The 17,750-nt window shown below is 43.4% G+C and overlaps 1 protein-coding gene across 1 annotated transcript in view; it reads left to right on the forward strand.

Annotated features, from left to right (window-relative positions):
• Pcsk5 (proprotein convertase subtilisin/kexin type 5) overlaps nt 1-17,750 on the forward strand; it is a 424,235-nt gene that overhangs the window by 289,902 nt on the left and 116,583 nt on the right. The window lies entirely within an intron of this gene.

A 17,750-nucleotide genomic window follows, 5' to 3' on the forward strand; every position in this document is an offset into this window, starting at 1 on the left:
CAGAAATCTCTGAGGCATAACACTGAATAGGACTGGGAATTGAGCTAAACTGAGCAGTGGATTTATATTCTTGTGGCTCCTGCTTGAGATGCAGTCACTCCCCCTGGCACTTCATCACTTGCCATTGGGCAGAGAAATGAGTGAGAAATCAGCCAAAGCAGCCAGGTGAGTCCCAGCCAGATGAAACCATCAGAGAATACAGAAGATTTAAGAAAAAGCTTCTGCTATCATACAAAGATATAAAGACAAAGGGAATTAATTTTAGTCACCACGGTGCAGCATACACTATGAAAATGTAACACATATATCCTAATGTACCTATAACCTCTACTGAGTCTAAGAAAGACTCCAGAGCAAGGATACATGTGTTTACCTACCAGGAATCTGGAGCATATAGACTCCAAACCAACTGAGGTAGCAAACTGATAATCCCAATAATGAAGTTCAGAAACGACAGAATGCCGTGAGTTACAAGTATTTTAGGTGGGTCACTTAGGTACGTTTAGGCTGAACTGGTCAGGGGTGAGTTCCTGGAGGAAATAGAAGTACAATTGGTCTATGACTGGCTAGGGATCTTAGTCAACTTCAGGAGTCCTGATAGGGTTTGTTTTCTCTGCCAGTTGAAGAATCAAAAGGCAGGGAAAGTGTTGAGCAGGATAGGTAGCAGCTTGATAAATCTCAAACACAGCAAACAGGAGGAGATGGAATCAGTAATTTAGGAGTGGCTTTTATTGAGGGTGGGGAAACACGCATATAGCAAGCCCAGAGGGGAAAAAAGACCATCTGCAAAGCAGACAGCAGAAGTGAGAAGACCATCAGCTTCTCCTTGAGGGCTGGAGTTGTTAAAGTCCTTAAAGGGTCTTCTCTAGTTTAAGGCTGGTCAATTTGAAGAAAGGGAAGATGGAGGATTGAACAACTTGTTTTGATCCAACCGTGAACTTGTTGAGCCAGTTCATCAACAAGAGCCCTACCTAAAAAAAAAAAAGGAAAAGCCCATAAGGCCTTTGTTTTAGCTGCCAGACTCTTGTATCAGGTTCAGAGGATGGTGAAGAAGCCAGTCATCATGGAAGTTAACTATCTGTGTTACCTAGTCATGGTCCCTTTCTATCTGTTTGCCTATCAGGGAGTCTGTCTATATCCTAGACCCTCTTCATAAATAAGTTTGCCACACATGAGAGGTTCAGGTCAGGAAGGTACTTTTATGCTACATTGCTACAAAGGGCAGTAGTTCAACTTAAAATGGCATAGTCAAGAAATGACTACACCTTTGCATTTGGTGCTACTCCTTCATCTCTGCTTAGTCCCACCCTAACCACAATTGCAAAGTTTTCAAATGGCACCCCAGGAGAAGCTCTTGTTCAGGAGTGCCCTTCTCAAGCTTATCAGGAAGTTGCAAGCCATGAACTTGGTAGTGAAGGGAGCAGATTGACTTTGTGACTACTATATTGAAGTTTCTTTATCAAGTGATCAACACTGTCAGCATATTTAAGTATGGAAATACACAGCCCCTACACTGCACATCCTTCCTACCCATACACACCAGCAGAATGACTCCAGAGATGCTGAATGGAGAGATATATGTTATTCACAGTGTTTACATCATCATCCAGCCTCACACAGAATACCAGCAGAAAGCAGTGTATTAGCCAAGAGGTACCTTAGTTAGGGTTTTACTGATGTGAACAGACACCATGACCAAGGCAACTCTTATAAGAATACTTAATTGGGGCCTACTTATAGCTTCAGAGGTTTAATCCATTATCATCAAGGCAGGAGCATGGCAGCATCCAGGCAGGCATGGTGCAGGAGATGCTGAGAGCTCTACCTCTTCATCTGAAGGCAGCTGGAAGAAGACTGGCTTCCAAGCAGCTAGGAGGAGGGTCTTAAAGCACACACTCCCCCCCCCACATGCATACACTATGACATCCTTTCTCCAACAAGGACACACCTACTTCAACAAGGCCACAACCTGGGCCAAGCACATTCAATCTGCCACAAGAGGCAATCTGCTCTGGCAAGTTGTCCGCTATCTCTTTCCATTCTCTAATACATAATGGCAGGAGGAAACCAAGGCCAGCAGCAGCTTGACCTTGCCTACCCTAAGCTGGGCTCTCAGCCCTAAACTCCGAATATGTACATGACACTGAAAGTATAAGCCTTCTTTTCTCTGGTTAACATCCATTTCCAGTTGCTCTTGTTGCCAGATCATAAAATCCAAAGTTATCCACAGAGCACTTTAGAGCCTTTGACATATTCAGCTGGACACAGTCAAGATGAACTGAATTTCACTGTGGCTCGTTGAAGCTCCTTGGCACCAAGCAGCAGATTCGAATCCATATAACCGTGTCTTCTCGTCATCACTAGAGGTGATGGATCCAGCCAGATTCCGTTCTTTGGCAGCAAAGAGGGAGTTACACAGCAGGTCAGAGCGTGAGTAGTGGCACAGGATCCTGTCCTTTACCGCCAGGAGACTCTTCAGAAGATAATTTGGCTGGGTTTCCCTTGGGTTGATTGGTTTCATTTCTGAGACAAACTTTCATACTATAGTTAAACTGGCCTTAAACTAAGCATTCTTCCAGTTGTTTCTTCCCATGTGCTGGGTTAGTAGGCATGAACCCCATTTCTGGCCATAGTTAGGATATTATTGAGGGATTTGCTTAATAGGATCTCTTCCATTTGGCCATTGTTTGGATACAACTGTTGTTTTGTTTTCTGAGCAACAAAGATATTTCTAGAAAATTCCAGACATACTTTCTGGGGTCCATATTGTAAGATCATTGGCGTTTTGTCAATATTTTTATATACTTCTGTAAAGTATAGCTTTTGCTACCCTACATGAAGTTCCAGGAACAGGCTGTGCTACCAGCCCCCCTCAGATCTGCAGATGAAAAACACAGACACATACATTGCTCAATTTCAACCTACCTTCTTAGCTCAATTGTTGGACACTACTAATTTCCTGCAACTAGTATGCCCTTCTCAATACCTTAGCTCAGCATCCTAAATCTACCCTCAACTTTAATTGCTCAGTTACCTTTAGTCCCAGTTCAACACCCTAACCTCTCACCTGGAAAAGTGGCCTATGGCTGCTCTGCCCAAGATCTCACATGGCTGGTCACCTTTTGCTCCCCTGAAGCATGGTAAAAAATTCCCTTCTTCCTCTGTGTCTCCTTCCCTCCCCTGCAGGGACCTGGAAGTCCTGACTCTTTACTTCCATCCAGCAATCGGCCCCTGGCACCTTTAGGGATAGATCAAGAACCAATTGGGGAATAGAACCCCAGCATCAGACCCACCATCTACATACTTTAAGTATACAATGTTTTAAGAGTAACGTGGTTTTATTTAATTGGACACATAAAGAAGTCAACACAGACATGAATTTTCTGACACAAAAATTCCTGCTAGTAGACAGTATGGCCAGGAATCAAGCCACCACTTGACACTTGTCCCTCATACTGCTTTCTTTTTTAAGAGTGCCAAAGCATGTTAACTTCACGTGACATGCATTGCAAGGTGAGCCGAAATCCTTTCCCAAGAAAGGGTAGAAAGTACACTGACCCTTTGAACTTGGCTTTTTGATTTTTGGTTTTTGTTTTTTACTTATAAGCCCAAATAAATACAAACATTCTTTTCTATACCTTCTCCAGACTGACCTTCTGATGGGGTAATACATACAAAATACTTAGCTATAATGTGACAGTATTTAAAGGGGTATAAAGCATATTGAGAGTTCAGAGGAACAAGTTCACTTTGCCAAAGAAGTATTGATGCCCCTTGTCCTTGTACAAGGCTGCCAAGGACATCCCAAAATAGTGTGAAATGTTACAAATAGAGTTGGCTCTAATGTGCACAAATAAAGCTGCAAAGGTCAAAATCAAATGGTATCTTAATTAAATATCTGTAAATTGCAACATGTCAAACTAGTCAATTGTAACTCCACTCTTAAGGAATTGTGTATAATTAAGTTTAATGTAGGATGAAGGTGAATTTTAATGATTGATACAATGTAAAAAAAACCTCCAGAAGTCAGAGCAGGTAGTTTCCACTAGGATATTAATATTGCCTTGAAAGAAAGGAAGAAATTCACCATTTATTCCAAAGGCCATGTCTCAGTGAGGACACTAGGGTGAAAGTCAAAAAGAACTTCCCAGGGAAAGGAGCCTGTAAATCCTGTCTTTGCATTCCAGACTTTCCCTAAGGAGCATTTAGTCTTATTGTTTTAAACTCCTACAGATCTACTTTCCATTTCAATGACAAAACACCTGAGGCTGAATATTTTATGAAGACAATAGGTTCATTTAACACAATTTAGGGAGCTAAGAAGTCCAACCAACATGACTCACATATACACAAACCCATTCCCACTCTTGTGCTACATAGCATCATGGTAGAAGGCATGACTTGAGTTCCTATAGGATAGAAATGATCATATGGTGAGACAGGAAGTCATTAAGAACTAAGGACAGAGCAGGCTTACCTTTTTTATTTCTTTTTTCTAACAACAGAGTCATGAGAACTAGCTGGGGTAGTATCACAACCCTCTTAATTTAGTTAAGAGCCTTCTCTCTGTGGCTTCCCAATAAGCTCCACCCTTAAACATCCCCACACCACTTAACATCACACACTAGAAACCTACATGGAACATCCTTTCTTTTTCCTAAACTCTTTCCCCAGATTTTACTGATTCTATTAACTACTGGGTAATTGTCTTCAGATACCTGGTAGGCATCTCAATCAACAAATCCAAAACAGACATTAGACACCTCAACCCTGCCCCCATTGCCTCTGCCCCTACAGCTCTTCTTTCTCAGGACAGGGCTATTATAAATCCACCCAGTTGCTCAGGACTCCTCTTTTATGCCCCAAATCCAACTTAACAGCACTGATTGTACTTCCAAAATCTCTCTCTCAATGGCCCACTTCTGCCCACTCTCTGAGTCTTTAAGTGGCCTCTCTGCCTTGGTGCTGCCTTTCTATCTTCTCTTTTATCCCTGTCCCATCCATACAGCAGACAGCCTGGTTTTCTCTCTCACTTGTTCAGAATAAAACCAAAGTTCTCAGAGATCTTCCTGCTCTCATCTCATGATGCAATCTCCTTTACCCTCATACTCTGGCCTTACTAATTTTCTTCGTGTTCTTCAAACAAAACCAGTGCATTTATGCTTCAAGATATCAAATCTTAGGGATTTTTTAAAAAACACCTCATTTCTGTTATGGTATAATATGTTACTTTGTCTTGCTCACCACAGCCTGTCAATGTCAAGGACAAGCTTCGGTCACCTCTCTGATATGACCTCTGGGCACCTTCCCCTTTCTATGGCCATAATCACATGACATTCTTGATTTATTTGCCTGTTTCCTGACAGTAGACTCCTTGAGAACTGGTGCCACTCTGTCCACCCAGGCCATCACTGTCTAGCGTATCTTGTTTAATAACAGTCTGTATAATAAACAAATAAGGAGGTATCAGAGAACAATGGCATTTGATTTGAGTCTCAGAATAACCAAGATTTTTACAAGTCAAAAAAAAAACTTAGGATCCTTAAGAATGGTAGCCTAGAGAGTCTATGTAAAAGCACAGGGCCACTTGAAGGACTGTTCAGGGAGGTGGCAGGCAGAGCAGGTACAGTGTGCAGCTGAGGTAAGGATTCATGGACCATTTTTCTCCTTCTATCTCCTCTTCACCAGAGCCATCAGCCCTCTTGAGAGGCTAATTGACTTGCCCAAGGACCCCATCAAGTCACCTCTTGGCTCCTCTCCAATGTATCTGGGACGCAATCATTCAGAGAGAGTGCTGAGGTGGCCATGCCTGCTTTAGTCCCCAGAGGGTTAGTGGCTGCTTTGAGCCAGCTAATGAAAGGCTAGAGGAATCAGCAGAGCTCAGTGGCCAGGTGAACTCACATTAGAGAGGTGACCTGAAGCTCATCCTTGACATCAGATCCCAGGCTAGGGCAAGGATGGCAAAGTAGCATGGAATCCCATAACTGGAATCCTCTGAGTCCTGCTAGCAAACCCAGGGTAACAAATTTTAGGTGTTTTCAAATGGGCTTCTGCTGCCTTGTGAATCCTAGTGGCTACAAAACAATAAAAGATAAACTATCAAGAAAGGGTAAGGCCTGTATTACCTGTGGGACTGAATTTGTAAATGACTTAACATTGTGAGAGCCATCAAAGTGGCACATCATTTCTGAGACGTGTGGATGTGAATTACCTAAAGTCACAATAGCAGCTGTGGCACCCATTGCTTTCTACTATTTTAATTTTACTTTTACAGATACTTGTGAGGTTTGGGGGGTGGGAGGGCTGGCTGGCTGCATGGCTGGCTGCATGGCTGGCTGACTGGCTGTGTAGCTAGCTGTATGGCTGTGCTATCTGCTAAAGCCAGAAGAGGGTACTGGATCCACTACAATTACAGGCTGTTGTGAGCTGTCCAGCATGAGTGCTGGGAACTGATTCTCTGTTAAGGGAGGAGGGAGCTCCCTTAACAGCTGGGCCATCTCTCTTTATCCTGAGATAGTGTTTCAGGTAGCCCCAGCTGACCTCAAAATGCACTGTGTAGCCATGGCTGACCTAGAACTCCTTTATCTTCTTGGCTCCACTTCTCAAACAGTGACTTTGCAGCCTTGCTACATCCCACCTGTCTTGTGATCAAGTTCTTCAAGGATGAACCCCAAGGAACCAGGCAGCTGTGTACCAGTTGTTGTCCAACACAAGTTAACGTTAGTGGCTCTTTGGACCAAAGAAATGGTTGATGGTGAATAGCTTCAGCCCTGCACTCTATAGACTCTGAGTCTCATCCACAGGGATGCATGGTGAAGGGTGCCCTGGCCGTGTGTTAACTGATGGTTTTAGGCCAAACACCATGCTCTTTGTGGCTCTCTGCAACTGACCGACGACAAGCAGGCCAGCTCACCAGCGAGCTGTGCCTTCGTGTCCTTTCCTCAATGAGACAAGGTCCTTGCAGCCATTTTCCAGGCCTGTTCTCTTGAACACATTGTGTAACTGGCCATTTGTGGCAGATGGGCAGTGGAAGCAGTGCCCTTTTCTGCAGGCCCAAAGTGAAGTTGTGTGTTTCCTGATAACCTGCTAGGGATCCGTGGCTGAGCAGGCTTCTTCCATGTCACTTACCTGACAGAGCAGCAGCTTGTTCTTAAGTCAGGATAGGATGGCCACTTGTCCTCTAGAGGCCCTGTCATCAGCCAGGGCTTCTTACCGAGTCCCCTCTGGCAACACAACTGCCTTAACTGTATCTTTCCTTTCTCCTGCCCCATCCCCTGAGTCCAGCTTACCAAGCAGGTGTCACCTGCTGCTCCCCCTATGGGGAAGAGAGTAAATTGAAGCTATTGTATTTTGAATACCACCCATCATTTGTAAGAAATGGGTCAGTGTCATAATGACCATCACATTGGTCTAGAATCTAGAAGGAGGCTGCCTGGCTTCAAACACTAACTTTCTTGCTCACTTCTGGTGATCACATGAGAAGTACAGATCATTGAATGTTTCCCCATTTGAATAACAATAGTCCAATGGAGACATCATTAGGATTAAATGATCAATAGGAATGGCTCTTTACTATTTAAACTACAAATTTAGCATTCATTCTTGGTTCCTCTTTCTGCTTATAGCCGGTCTATGACCAAATCTAATCACCGTGCCTCTGGTTCTCTCTTGAGTCTGTTTGCTTCCCTCCATCCACTTCCAAACTGGGTCAGCCATCTCCCTCCCACTACCACACTAGGTCAGGTCAGCATCACTGGCCTGGGCCAGGCCATCCTTTCACACCTTTGACAGATTCAGCCTTACGTTAAAAAACAAACAAACAAACAAACAACGACAAAAAAACCACCAAGCAGGATGTGAAAATGCAATGTGAGCTCACTCCTCTCCTACTGAAACCTGTTGCTTCTGGTGCTGCCAGAGCCGTTAGCAAATCCTGCAAAATCTGACCCCAACCTTATTCTCTCCATTCCTCCCTGCATCAATGTTCTTTCCACTATGACCATCCCTGGCCTTTCTTTGGTGCTCCACATTAGCTAAGCCTGTCCCTGCCTCCTACTCCAAATGTAAACATGACAGCATTGGCTTTCCCCCACTATTCTATCTCTCATGCTTAGCCCTATTAGTGCCATTAAAGATTTGCTCAATGGATTTGGGAGGGAGGGAGGGAGGGAGGGAGGGATGGATGGATGGATGGATGGATGGATGGATGGATGGATTTATGAATTCACTGTGACACAACTGTCAGGTCAGGACAAATAAGATGGTAACTGTGTCTATTTGCCTCCTGTTTGAGAGTAAGAAGAATGAGAATTAAATTAAGTAACATCAGAAATAGCAAATTATTAGATGAATAATTTTACGTGTGTGTGTGTGTTTAGAGAGAGAATATATATATATATATATGTATATATATACATATATATATATATATATTCTATAGCTGGGAGTGGCCACACATATTTCTAATATCAATCTTAGAAGGCTGAGCTAAAAGGATTACTAGTTATAGGCCAACCTGGATTACATAGGGAGACCCTGTTTCAAAAGCAAAGAAATGTAGCTATAGCTCACTGGTAGAATGTCCCTCTAGTATGTATAACACCCTGGGTTGATTAAAAAAACAAAGAAAGAGAAAAAGAAAAGGTAGGGAGGAAAGAAGGAAGGAAGGAAGGAAGGAAGGAAGGAAAAGAGTATGCTACACATATAAAAATTGAGACAGCAACTGTGAGTGTAGCAGTACCAGAGCACCTGCCTAGCTTCAGGACAGTGGGAGGTCCTGGGCTCTTCTATTCCTAGCACTACGAAACAAAGCAAAAAGCTGCAAATAAATGCCTCTTTCTCTACTTGCACCACTCAATAGCTATGATTTCTTTAAATCTGCTTCCTACAAAGGTCTATTTTTCAGTGTGTTCCTATAAAATTCACAAAGATTAGCTTGCTACTATCCTGCTACTAGGTTAGCTTCTATTTTTCTTTGTCCTTAATCAACCCACTGCCTCCCCATTCTAGTGCTGTACAATCACACACAATGATCCTGGACTGAAAAACTGAAGGGCAGCCCATGGGGTTCCCACAGACACAGTGAGAGACAGGCAGGAAACCATGTAGGGTTCCTGGAGCTGGCCGAAACAGTGTAAACCATGAGGTCTGCACCAGAAGCATTGGCGAGTGGATTTGTACTGAGGGATTCCCAAGCTTCTCACATGAATAGAGATTCATGTGCCAGCAGAGTACAGAGGCATGAAATCTACCTTCTGATATTAACTCATTCCTGTCCAGGTTTGGGGATGCATATACTCTGAGCTTCAGGTCACTACAGTCTACAGAAAGCCAAGAACACAGGACCCTGTCTTGTCCTGAAAACCCCAGATATGTGGATGCTTCAAAACCACACCTGAATCAAGTGGTTATCAACAGAAGTTATCAGTGGACCCTTGCCACCTCAGGCTTATGTATACACAGTTATAAAATACAATAGGGTGTTATATTTTAATAAATATAACAATTTAATGAATTAAGCAATGAATATGACATTTTAATAAAATAATAACCATATTTTGCTGTGTCTATCAGACAGAATCCACCTCCACCCCTCTGTAAGTCCGTGGAGAGAACACGTACTATAGCTTCCCCTTGTGATGGGAGATTCCCAGAATACCTTTGTAGTGTTGGCCCAGTATCCCAGAGAAGTGAGCAGTCTGGGTCTACATCAGGATGGTGACTGTCTCGCTGAAAGATTATAAGAAGATTGGCTGGTACAGAGCAGTGGTGTGTCAGAATTACTCAAACACTTCATTTGGTCACTGTCAATGCCACCTCAGGATTTCTAATTCAGCTTGTGAGTCCTGCATAGACATTGAGAATTCTGTTCCTAGTTGATACTGATGCCATTGGCTCCACCTGGATAACCAACATGGACGTTATTAAAAACAGACCCACTAGTTAGAGTCAGACTGGCGCTCAAGTCCCAGCTCAGGCACTAACCATGCAATCTTTGGTCAATCACTTCTTCTTTCTAGTCCTCAGCTTTTCTTGTGTTTAGAAGGGAAACAACAGTGACACCATTGCTGAGACCCCAATGGGACACTAAGCATCTCCAAGGTTCCTTACCCCTACTGTCTCCCAATATGATGGTTACACTTAAAGAGGAACTTATTTGGGCCCAAGACTTCAGTCCAAAATCAACTCAATCCATTGCTGTGTGACTGAGGTATTAGCATGGCAGGAGCATGCTATAGAGGCTTCAGAACTCATAGTGGCCAGGAAGCAGAGAGAGCTAGGAATTAGCTGGGGCAATCGGTATCTTTACAAAATGCAGTCCCTGTAAGCTACTTCTAACAAGGCCCTGCACCCTACGTTCTACCGTGTCCTAATATCATCACACCATGCACCGATCTACTGAAGTTCATCCAATGCTGAAGTCAGAGTCCTCAAGATGGAAGCACTTTTCCAAAACCCACCAGGCAGCAGCCAGGCTTTTAAATTTTCAGACACAAACCATAACAGGAAACTGTAAGTGTGTCCCTGTCAGGGTAACACTTGAGAAGTAAGCAGGGTAGAGTCAATGTCTCCCTCCAGAGATGACCTGCCTACAGGCAATGCTAAGTGAATATCCAGGTGCTCACTTGACTTCTTTATAGAAAAAGCAGTTATAAACCAACATTTCTCCTGCAGGATGCTGCCCACGTAGCTTTGTGGCCTGACCATAAGAAATGAAGTTACTCATCCCAAACCACATGGTACACAGTAGACAGAGTTCCCAAGTAAGAAAGGCATGTCTGTCTATAACAGCTGACTCTGCCACACCAATCACACAGCTTGGCTGTATGAGCTTCCTACAGCTGCTGTAACAAATGACCCCAATGTGGTACCTTTAATACGATATGTATGTGTTCTCTAGTCCTGGAGATCAGTACTTGCATCTCACTAGGTCAAAGCAAGATGCTAGCAGGCTCACCTCCCACAAGGCCCTAAAGAGACTTGTGCCTTCCCTTTTCCAGCTTTTAGAGATGCATTGCTTGAATTCTTCAGCTCATGGTCCCTTTACCCATTGTCAAAGACAACAAAAGGGCTTTGTAATACCTTCTGCTACAATCAAATGTCCACCTGTTTTCTCCCATAAGGATGCTGGTGATTATATTGGTTCGGCCAATAATGCTAATAATAATATCCCGGTCTCAAGATCTTTAATGCAACCACATCTGCAATCTATTTTTGCCATGTAAGGTAAGATTGACAAGCCTGATTCCACATGCTTTTGTGGGGCATTATTTAACCTACTGAATTCGGATCCATCTTCTACCCTTTGAGTCACCTTTTTCTTTTCTAATAGTGAAATGAAAATAGAAATATTTCATCAGGAATATTGCTATGTGTCACCCACCAAATCACTGAAGAAATGTCCACTAGGTTGCTAAATACTTCCTGCTAATGTGTTTTACATTAGCCTTATTCACTCAACAAACAGCCAATAAACACTTACTACACACTAAGCCTTGGAGTACAATGCAATAAGAAATGGAGAGATTCCCAACCTTTCTGGCTTTCATGCTGTAATAAAGTCAGATAAATGGAGGGGGGATGATCTGAGGTTTAAACATATACTATCAAAAAATAAAATAAATAAAAGCCAGGTGTGGTGGCACATACCTTTAATCCCAGTACTCAGGAGGCAGAGTTCAAGGCTAGCCTAGTCTGTGAGTTCAAAGCTAGCCTAGTCTACAAATTGAGTTCCAGGACAGCTAGGGCTGTTACATAGAGAAACCCTGTCTTGGAGGTAAAAGACAGGAAGGAAGGAGGAAGGAAGGAAGGAAGGAAGGAAGGAAGGAAGGAAGGAAGGAAGGAAGGAAGGAAGGAAGGAAGGAAGATTCGACAGTGCTTCTTATTAGCAAAGTATAAGTGGCCTGGGCTGGTAGCAAGAGAAAGCAGAGACAGGAGTCTAGAGGACAGGGAAATTCAAAACAGCTTGGAACATCCAGGAAGTGATAGGGATGTTTATAGGCTAAGCTAATGCCTTGGGTGCAAGATGAGAGAGACGTCCTGGAGGCAGGGGGACCCTGGATGCCATGGAAAGGGGTCTGGTTTATAGTGTGAGCTCTGCCAGGAAGGCTGCTGAGGAGTGCGGAGTTGCTCCTCTTGCTCTTCTGTACCCTGCCGTGGTCTGTGGATCTTTGCAAGGAGTCCCAAAAGCTCTAGCCTCCTTTAGGACACTCAAATACCAAGCTCCCAGAAAACTCCCTGCACCGTCGCTCCAGTTCCAGTTCCTTTAAGAGCCTCTTCCCTTTCTTCCTCACTGAAACCTTTATGATTCATATTTGCATAAAATTGCTTTAAGAGCCTTGCATCAGAGTGACCTGTCAGCTCTCAGAATCTCACTTTTAAATCATTTGTTCTTAAAGATATTCCTGTCCCCCTGGATTCTATTTTACCCATTACTTTTTGGTGGTCTTCTGATACGAAAATCTTTAAAAGGCAAAATTGATGTGCTAACTATTAGAATATTAGGGAATAATAATGCCAGTTGCTTGTGTTTGCCGTGAGTTTGTTCAACCTGGGTAATTTTGCTGGGGCTGACTGATGGCAACTGTGACATGTCCTCACTGGAACTATCTGCTTCCCTAAACACATGGCTTCTGGACTGTTTGTTTCATCCTTTGAAACATGGCGTCCCTCTCTACTTCACTTGTGTCAACTGAGAGCATTTGCTCCATGGCCTTTGACAAATTAGTACTGAACTTCTGTGCTGGAGAAGTATTCTGCATTTAAACCTGAATTCGTTACAGGCAGGTCTAGCAAAATGGCCATGTTTTATCAAAGATATTTCAATCCTGAGTAGAATAGGATTAGTCTGTTGTGAGGCCTGTGTCCATCTAGTTCACTGCAATCAAGATTATGGGATTATGTACTGGCAACTTAACCTGACAACTACTCCAGCATAACACGCACACCCGCCTTTTAGTCCATTCCTTTTCAGTCCATTCTGAATCCCATTGTGTTCTGCTTGTAGCCCCTTTTCTATGGTCACTTCCTCCAATACCCACACATTCTCTGGTTAGATTTTCAATCCATAGCATCTACTAACCACAGGAGATCCATAATAGCTAGTCACCACACTAATCAATCAGAGTTTGTAGGAATTGTGTTTGTGGTTTAATTTTGATCTGCATTACGTACGAAATAGTGCCTGGAACATATTAGGTTCTCGATAATTACATTCTTAGTGAATTAATGGATCTCTTTCTGTGGTGCTTCCAGCTATTAAGTAACCGTTTTTGCTTTTATTTTCCTTTGAACTCCTAACTGGATCCATGGCAGCTTACTTATTTTCCATAATATTTTAATCAGCGTTATCACATGACAAATAGTGCTCTGAGTCCTGGGAAATAATTGCTAGCCACAAAGAGCAGTAGATCCCACAGCGTAGAAGCCTGTGTGCAGAATCACGCAGCCCTGAGCAGCACAGCGGGTCACTGCAGCTGTATGAGTGAGCGGTAGGACAGAGTCTCTGGGGCTGCCATGGGGGTGGGGGATGAGGTGGGGGGGGCAGTGACTTTAAGTTGTTCAGGAGGAAAGTTTTTCTGGGGAAAAAAAGAAGGGAGTAAGAGGAAACCAAATACATACTCCAAACGGGAACTGTTTAAAGAGCTTGGGGATCCCAATGTCTCTTAAAGCATGAGGATGTACCTTAGATGCCCTCCCAGAATCTGACAAGGTGACATTTAAATTCAAGAAGCTTATTTGGGGAAGGAATAGAATACCAGTGGTGATATGTGTTAAGCAAGAAGGAGGAGAGAGAGGGTGGCCAGTGATGGTTACATTGTCAAACCAGATGCCACAGTAGAATGATAGACCACAGTGCTGTAGGGAACATTCAGAGCCTCAGTTACCTCTCTGGCAGGGCGATGGCGCTGGGATCTTCACACACACACACACACACACACACACACACACACACATACACACACACACTTCAACATGGGTTATAGATATTCCTGGGGGTAAATCCCTCCTTTTCAGGCACACCAGGTGTGCCTGACAGCTTTCTTCTGAAGTAAGTTGCAGCAGATTCTCTTTCTTTGAATCATTTTCTAAACATACATATGGTGAAGTTAAAGACAGGTCCTGAATGCCCTGAGTATGCAGTAGTTCGCAAGGAAAAACAACCAAAAGACAAAGGAAGGAACTAATTTTGAGGGCTCCTGTAAGTCACAGAACTTTATTCTGAATGGAGAGAACAGTACTGGAAAACTTTAGGTAGGAGGTTTGTCCTATTATAAAATTTGAATTTGTGGCTGAGTGTTACGGCTCAAACCTATCTGCCTACCACTCAAGAGGCTGAGGCAGGAGGATCACTGCAAGTTTGACATGGGTCTGGATTGCATAAGGAGTTCCAGGTCAGGCTGAGATTCAAAGTAAGAGTCAAATAATAATTGGAGTTTGTAACAGACCATTCCACCCACAGAGTAAAGTGCGGCATTGGGAGTGTAGGTGGGAGGAAATAATGAGAAAAGATAGTTTCTCTGTGCTGGCCTTGTGACCGCACAGTGATGACACCCACCTAGACTTGGAGGGATAAGAGCATAGCATCAAAATTATATGTGTCTTAGTTGGGGTTATTATTGCTGCAAAGAGACACTATGACCTCAGCAACTCTTACAAAGGGAAATATTTCATTGGGGCTGGCTTACTGTTTCAGAGGTTTAATCCACCATTGCCATGGTGGGGAAGCATGGTGGCCTGCACGTAGAAATGGCACTGAAGAGGTAGCTGAGAGTTCTACATGTTGATCATCAGGCAGCAGGAAGTGAATGGCACCCTGGGCATGGCTTGGACACCTGACCTCAAATCCCAGCTTCAGTGACCACTTCCTTCAACAAGGCCACACCTTCTAATAATGCCACGTTCTATGGGCCTTTGGGGACGTTTTCTTTCAACCCACCGCAATATGCCTGATGAACATGGAGATGGTAGGGTCCTGGAAAGCACCCAAGTGGAGACTATAGGAAGCAGCGGAGGAAGGATCAGTTAACTGGGAGAAAGACCTGAAAGGGGCAGAGCTGTACACAAGCCATTACTGTCAGGAGATCTTGGGACAGAGGAATGAGGAGGTCGTGCAGGGGATGAAACTCCCAACACTCCCCATCGCGGTCCTCTGACCAATCTGGAAATGGCATGTCTTCTCCAGTCCCCGAGTACTATTTTACCTTCATTTCTCTTCTTGCTTTCCCAAAATGATAATTTCCCCCCCTGTGTGCACAATTGGTTATAAGCAAAGCACAAGATGAATTGTGGATTGTGTGATCTGGGGCAACCTGATAAACTCAAATTATCATCTTCTTCCTGTGTAAGCTGGGGTCCTGGAGGAAGGGACCAGCTTGTCTGAAGTAACTTACTTAAAGACAGTTTGCAAAGCTCACTCATCTGCCCACAAAGGCAACCTCAGGAGCACTGTGCATTTAACCTGCTGACACTCATCTGTGTGCGAGACTTGGCTGCTCATTAAGAAACTAGTGCCCTTGGGACCATCTTTCAGAATACTCACAAAATCCAAGCTGTTGAAGCCAGGGTGATAACAGCTCTCTGTAACTATTTACCTTCCTGCTTCTGTGTGGGTGTGACATTGTCTGCAGATGTATGGCTTTTCTGCCAAACAGCTATGCTGGCCAAGGATGGGACAACCTCTCCATGGGAACAGGCAGGTGATGACACTTCTTTCATGGACTTGGCATTCTTGTATAATACTTTATCTGGCAACAGTGAACTTAGCTCCTGATTGTTTACGGTGTGCCTTTAGGCAGGACGGGTTGTGAATGCCTGCACTGTATTTGCTCTATCAACTCTTGTTAAATGTGTGTCAGAGACAGAACGCAGCAATCCAATTAGAGCAGGCTTCAAAACAGCCACTGTGAAAGCAATGCCTATGGAATGTGGGCAAGAGGATAAAATGATTCCAGGAGCTGCAGTGTAACAAATTACTGGCCAGATCATCCCAGTCAGGTTCCCTAGTATTCCCAGGCTCTGGCAATATCATTTCCTTACTGATTCAAGTTCAAATCCGTGAATGTTACTCTTCTCTCTCCACTCACTTCTTATATGTAGGCCACTGACATTTATCAATAATAATAGTAATAGCATTTATTCACTATCTGTTATATGCCAGGCACAATATATTTTGAGTACTTTTAATTCTTCAACAAATCTACTAATCAAAATAGCTTTTTGAGGAAGGACTGCGTTGTGATTTGGAAACTGAATATCTCCAGCTTTAAAGCTATGGCCTCTATTATACGTTACTAATAGAAGGAATCAGCCTCTTGTCTTTCAGACAAGGAGCCTCATATAAAGAAGTTAGGTCATTGTGGCCATGATCTTAATGAGTACTAACCCCCTGGCCACTCAGCTTTCTTTTCTTTCCTTTTTTATTTCCTGGTCACCATGAGGCTGCCAGGCTTCCCCTGCCGTGCATTCCTACCATGATGAACTGTGCTCCTAAACGTCCAAAGCAACTCAAAGCATGGCCCCAAAACAAACATTTTCCCCTTCTAATGGTTTTGGGCCAGGTATTTGGTCATAGTGATTGACAGTTGACCAAGAGTTCATTATTATCACATTTTATAGCCATGGGATGAAGAGTGACAAAAGCTAGGTAGCTAATCCAAGAAAAAAATCACAGATATGAGTGTAAGAGTAACTTTTATTCAACATACTTAATTGTCATCTCAGAGACTTACTGCTGAGTAAGTGCACCTTTTCTAGCTCTTTCTGATCTCTGGCTGGCTGGTTCAACTCAGCTGATCTGGCCCAAACTCCTCTCCAAGATGACTGATTCAAACTGGCTTCACTTAGCTTCTCATGGAATTGTTCTGCTTGACCTCAAACTAACTCTGGCATTTGTTCTAATTGTTGGGCTCCCTCTTATTCCCTCAACTCCACTAAGCCCACTGTACTGACTCCCAACTCACTGACTCATTGACTCTGCTCTCTGCACTGTTCTTAAACAGCTTCTCTTCCCTGTGATGTTCTCATGAAGATTGGGAATATCCTATCTCTGGCTCATTCTGTCAAATCTTTCTCATCTACAGTCCCTATCAAAAACTCCCTTTCCATTTCCTCAAATGCGGGTTGAAGTTCGTGCTCCATGCATGCCAATCACTTGCCCTCCCCTCCATGCCTTGCTCATCCCAGCCTCAAGCTCTTGTCCTCCCTCCCCTCTCATCAAATAGTCTCCATTTTCCTTTGTACCCACTGTGGTGGTTTGAATAAGAATGACCCCTATAGACTTGTATGTTTAAATGCTTGGTCTCTAGGGAGTGGCACCATTAGGAGGTGTGGCCTTTTTTAAATATTTTTATTTTCTATATTCTTTGTTTACATTACAAATGATTTCCCCTTTCCCGGATCCCCCCCCCTTCCCATATGTCCCATAAACCTTCTTCTCTCCATCCATTCTCCAATCACCTCCCTCCTTTTTTTCTCTGTCCTTATATTCCCCTCCAATGCTAGATCAATCCTTTCCAGGATCAGGACTTTCTCCATACTTCTTCATGGAAGTCATTTGTTATATGATTTGTGCCTTGGGTATTCAGGGCTTCTGGGCTAATTAATATCCACTTATCAGAGACTGCATTCCATGTGTATTCTTTTGTGACTGGGTTACCTCACTCAGGATGATATTTTCCAGATCAAACCATTTGCCTAAAAATTTTGTGAGTTCATTGTTTCTAATTGCTGAGTAGTATTCCATTGTGTAA

Source organism: Apodemus sylvaticus, chromosome 1, assembly GCF_947179515.1.
Source record: "Apodemus sylvaticus chromosome 1, mApoSyl1.1, whole genome shotgun sequence".
Classification (NCBI taxonomy): Eukaryota; Metazoa; Chordata; class Mammalia; order Rodentia; family Muridae; genus Apodemus; species Apodemus sylvaticus.